The 6028-nt window shown below is 37.2% G+C and overlaps 1 pseudogene; it reads right to left on the minus strand.

Moving 5' to 3' along the window:
* Nucleotides 1-2965: 2965 nt before the first annotated feature.
* LOC108377849 (uncharacterized) lies at nucleotides 2966-5410 on the minus strand (annotated as a pseudogene).
* Nucleotides 5411-6028: the final 618 nt, after the last annotated feature.

Below are 6028 nucleotides of genomic sequence, written 5' to 3' on the forward strand. Positions count from 1 at the left end.
TAAGTAAAGGACCCCGGGTCCTTGAACACTAAAAAAATTAAAGGGCCAACTTGCCCTACAATGAAAACACAAGAAAGGTTAGATTTACAATAATTTATTGATAGGTAATTTATCAAGATAGAACAAGCGGGTTAGTAGTCCACCATGCAACTGCCTCTTCGATGCGTGCTGCTTCCTTTTATAGACTTGTCGTTCTGCTGCCTTGAGGTGCGCGGTATTTGGTACGCTGGCTTAGGCCGTGGCTTCCCACGGTTGACATGCACTGAGGGCATGTGCAAGTATTTCACAATCGTGTGAAACATAATTTGCTGACGCTACTGTCTGGCTCTGTTGGTATGGTTCTTGTTGCGTAACCATTAGTACGTGGTACTAATCATGAACTTGGTTTCCCACAGGTTATGTGGTGAAATATCATTGGCCTTGAATTGGGGCGTTGGGTTGCAATACGGTATGACTGCAATTATGCTGATGCAGCGGCACGTGTACGAGTAGAGTGTGGGAATGGAATATGTTGGGTGCCGCAGCGTGTTAACTTGTATAAACACACTATTTGGTTTGCCCGATTTTTAAACAACGCTTCTCAGCGGTGAAAAATATATTATTGAATGAGCGCCATAATACCAAATGAAAATTCGTTCGATCAGCACTTTCGACCACAGTCGAAGATCGAATGCAACTCATAACTGGGGCCTTACTTTTACATTTCTATATGAGACTGCATTTTTAACAAATGCTTACATAAACAAGTAATTTTTAAGCAAAAAACAAAACCAACTTCAATTCCATTCCCATATACAAATTTAAGATTATCGTTAATCTATTCATGATCTTATAATCGGATTTAAACCGAATTAGGACGGGACCACCTGTGAAGTAACACCTTTCCTTTAAAAAAGAATTATAGTAATCGGTTAACGTGGTCCAAAGTTATGTGGTACATAAAAAAATAATACAAAAATATTCCGACGAATTGATAACCTTCTCCTTTTGTGAAGTCTGTTAAAAACATATACACCAGCAAGCTTTCAGCGTCAAATGATTTCAGGTAAAATTGTCAAAGCTTCCAATGAACTTAAAGGAAATAATGAAATCATCAAAACAATTTCAGTCCTTATATTATAAAGGAGCATAAAGTTTGCAATGTGTTTTCTTGTTTTCGTAGACATTTGAAGAGTAGGGGTGCCGCGAAATTTTTTTAGCACAAGAAGGGTGCCAAGGTGAAAAAAGTTTGGGAACTCCTGTTCTAAAGGACCTTTTTTTCTTAGAACTTTATGTAGAATCCAAATCTGCTAGGAACGATTCGAAAAAAAAAATTTACCCTCCCTAATATATATATATACATGTATAAATAATATACTTGCATATGTGTCAAAATATATAATCATTCATAAAAAACCTTATATGACAAATACGAAAATTTCGGCTGAAAATCGAAAAAATTACCGTTTTTGAAATCGGCACTTTTCACGATTTTGAACTTCGCGTATTCTGAGTCGGGAACATCCACCCAAAATAGGCGAATTGGAAATTTCACAATTTCAGACCGATTCAGTTTAATCTGGTTCAAGAACACCGTGCAATATGATCGCAATGTGTTTTCAATCCCAAATCAAAGAATGACAGCCTCCCACTAGAACTTGAAGTGAGATCTCCCTATGTGAGGAATAAGAGAGTACTCCCTTCACCTGAATTTGGAGCGGTAAGAGAGTTGCCGATTTTGTACTCCTTTAAGTACTTTGTACCTACTCTGTTAAGAGTAAAATAGGAGATCTCCGAAGAAAGCAATTAAAGAATGCTCCCCGAGGCATGATTTGGGAGCAATAAGCGAGATTTTTCGGTTTATTACCCCTGTATTACCCGCTTAGGATCCAAATGGCAGATCTTCTAAGTAGCAGTAAAACAATCCTCCTGGAGACATCATTTAGGAGGTATAAGCGACATTTGTCGGGTTTTTACCCCTTTATTACTCGCTTAGGAGCAAAAAGCGATGTCTCCTCGACGAGCAATCCCGGGGGCTACTCTGTAATGCGATGCGATAGGCAATCGCCACAGCGTATTATTTACGACGTATTTGCCTAAGGCATCGCATTGCTCATTCGTATCGCTTACAGAGTAGCGCCCCAGAAGTATTCTATTTGATTGATAGGGGAGTTATACGCACCTCGTTCAAAATAATTTTGTGTTTTTGGAAAAATGTATCATGCATAGGGACACGATATCGAACCGATAGTCTCGATATGGTACTCATTTAAAGTATCGCTTCAAAAATGTCGGGTACCCATTAATATCGGAATAAAACGACTGTAGGGAAAAATCGGAGGAGAAGCTCGGCCAAATACTAACGTATTGTGTAAGCGCCGATCTATTATTAGTATAACACGTAGAGATTGAGGTGTTGTCTTAAAACACCGAGGCTGCGGGTTCAAATCCCACCACATGCAATCCTAACTATAGTACAAATTTCTGCTTGTTCACCACGACGACCAGAAGGCAGAGAGCTTTATCTTTTGTCAAGCATAACGCGAGACGGTGAAATAAACAGTCATCCAATTGAAATATCAAAATTTTTTAATTTCCAGCAAGCATAACCGAAAACGAGTCGGTGTAGTGTACGTGTAGCCGACAAAAGCCGACGACACCAATAGACTTAAAGCGTTGTTAAAGATATTTGATCGTCTCCATCTCGCTTAAGGTAGCTATATGCTTCATTTGTCAACAATTTTTCAGCCAGTTTGTATGATATACAACAAAATGGGACACAAATTTGTACTAAATTGACGATACCTTTCACTTAATATCTCGGACACTAGGAAATATCCAAAAATGGATAACATCAATCAAAAGATCTTATTTTAAAATATGTAACGCATGTATAATTAACAATCGTCAAAATTGCGCTTACGGCGTTCTTTTATCCAGACGACGACCTGAGATTTAATTTAAAATTTTATTTATTTATCTACTTTTAGCTTTTGTTTATTTTGAAACACATATTATAACTGTTGAGCATTATATTCTCCGTAAAGCCGTGGGATGTAAAATTAAGTTTGAAAATATCAATTCGACCTGAGGATGAATCCATATTACGTTGTAATCTCTTCGTTCTTACTCGCCCTCTATTTATTTTCATGTCGTAATATATTTGCAGGTCTTTCAAGCTCGCAAATAATTCTTCGAAATCATCTTCGGGGTGGCATAAAAAACTGCACTTAATATCGGATCCATTTTAAATCAAACAATTAAACAGTCGTTGCGTTTTAAATTCTACCTGGCGCATGACATGTCTTATAACTGTTTCCGTCATTGCATACACATTATACACCATTTGAAGCTTTAAATCAATAGCACGTTTATAAATGAGAGTGGACCACTTCTGTAAAAACCCAAAATATAGATTATAACACCAATCATCAATTTCTAAATTCCAGTTATATAAAAAGTCTCGTTGAATATCTGTATAACCATGGTGGAATTATACAAGGTGTTGTACGTAGTGACAGCTCATGTCGACGGCTCCCTTACAAAAGGTTGTAATATGGAAGCACGAGAGAAACGGGAAGAAAAAAAGCCCGCTTTGCGAAGTAGTACGAAATTTGGTACTATTTTTCATATCAAATTTTGCATATAAATAGTTACAAACAAACAAGAAACAAGAAACTTAACGTTTGACATCGATAGACTCCTTGTTGCCGTGGTCCGATTGTAGAGGACGCATACTTACGTGTTCGTATCTAGGTTGGAAGATTAAATGCATTGCTGCAATATGGGTATCGGAAATGGTTTTGAAAACGCTTTATTTTTAGCAACCTCCCAGGGTGGTCACCGATTAAAAAAATCAGATTCCACTTTAATTTAGGGAATTAGATAATTCAAATATGTATCACAGTAAAAGTAAGAAAGTGTAATAAAACTACATTTTTGTAATAATTACAGTAATATAACAGTCTTATTTATTGTTAAATGAATGTTGTAAGTATTAACTTGGAGTAAATTAGGGTCCACAATTACTGAAACATCGGAGTTTTCGTATTTTAAACGTATTGCTTTTCCATGCCAAGATAATTAAGTGCACCGAGTTTGGTATAATTTTATACAAATTGACAGCATCGCGACAATTGTGCACCCTACGTCGAATTTGTCCAAAAGCAAGTCAGGCGCATTCTAAGCTAACCTGTTGAAGGATTACATAGAGATCACACTACGTGATGCTGCACCGATAGTGAAACAACCGTACACCACATTGTCACCAATGGTCCCCCAGTCCACGAGCGCCCACGCAAACTCACTGGTGAGAAGTTAAATGCCGCAAAAGAAGATTTTAATCTGTTGCTGCATCATGGTGTCATAACACCTTCGAGCAATCAATGGACAAGTTCCATCCACATGATGCCCAAAGAGTCTGGTGGCTGGCGCACTGCAGGAGACTTTCGCTTAAAAATCAACATAAAAAAATTCCATATCGGTGGAAGTGAAGTAGTCTACTTAGGCTATTCTGTGAGCCAGCATTGTTACCAGCCTCCTGAGGAAAAAGTTATCCAAAGCCTCAAACAGTTGTTGACTCGCGCCGCTTCCTCGGTATTGTAAATTATTATAGGCGTATTTTGCCTCACGCAGCAGAAATTCAAGCTTCCCTCAGTGAGTGCCTGAAAACAGCGCCCATCTCGCTGTAAATCCTTTGGAGAATACACAAAGCCCACGTTTTTTGTCGAATTAAAGTTTAAAATTTGTTATTTAATTTTCCGTTGTCAACGAATAAGAATAAAGTAAATGTCAAATAATTGTTCAGTGATTGCAAATCAGTTTTAGAATAGGGAATGAGGTAGTTTAGTACTTTTTTTAAGGCGGTAAAATGTAGTTTTTTCAAGAGGGAAACATCGATTTTGCTAAGGGAGTCAAGATGGCGGAATAGAGCGAGAACGCTGTCAATATCCAACATAGTAGTCAATTCCTTCATCGATTATTCCAAAAAATAAAACGTTGAAAAACTCCATTTCTGCAAAGTAAGTTGTCAACTGTAACTTAATTTTCCTAGTCAAAACTTGCTGACTAGTAGGTACTCTCCGAAGTTTTGATAGAAAGGTGATACTTTAATTTTTGTTTGTTTGTAAAAAAATACAGCTTTAACCGAGAACTCCATTAAACAGTTAGAAAGAGTTCTGAAGAACTCTAAATTATCGTTTAGTTTTTGCTTTTTTTCTTGTGATCTATCCAAATTTACCTCTCTATTGAGTGTTTTCAGTATAGCAGATGTTGTTAGGTTTTTCTGCAGATTTTCCAAAAAGCTTCGTAATGTTCCTTACAAGTTGCTCTTGGCTTTGTCGGCATCAAAAGCGGATTTATAAAACAAAAATGAAATATTTTCATTATCAGCATCATATCCATGATCAATAACTGGGTGTTGCTTAGGATACTGTTTGCCGCACGTTTAAATTGGCAAATGTCTAAAAATAACAATGGCGACGTTTATACTTCGAAACCTCACTTATACTTCGAAACCTTATTTTCGAGAATGCACATTATAAAAGTGTACACTTTATGACTGAGATACATTCAGAAAATATGCTTTGGCATACATACCCAACAGGCGAAAAAACCTAAATCAAAGTCAATCTTTTATTTCAGAGAATAAACACCAAAAAGAGGATTTATATTAAACAAGTAAAAAAGTCTGAGTTCGGGCGAAGCCGAACATTAAATATCCGGCGCACTTATTACATATAGCTTTTTTACTTTTCCGAAAACTACCGTTACAGGAATGGTCTTGCCCCTATTTCAACATGTTCGATAGTATGTTCAGCTAGACTTAGTGAGATAAACTTATATAGTTATAAGTGGGCGATATCACGCCCTTTTTCCAAAACTCCTTAATAATGTAACTTTTTCAAAGGTTTGTTGTGAGTATAAATTTTGAGTAAAACTGGCTACACACGACGAACATCTGCGCGCACATATGCGCCAACATATTCACTGTCGTTTGCTACAGACGGCGAGCGCCTCATATGTGAGTTTGTCGTGGTAGCGTAAAGAA

This window comes from Rhagoletis zephyria, unplaced genomic scaffold (assembly GCF_001687245.7).
Source record: "Rhagoletis zephyria isolate East Lansing unplaced genomic scaffold, Rhagoletis_zephyria_1.1 Rzeph_scaffold_12830, whole genome shotgun sequence".
NCBI classification, from domain to species: Eukaryota; Metazoa; Arthropoda; class Insecta; order Diptera; family Tephritidae; genus Rhagoletis; species Rhagoletis zephyria.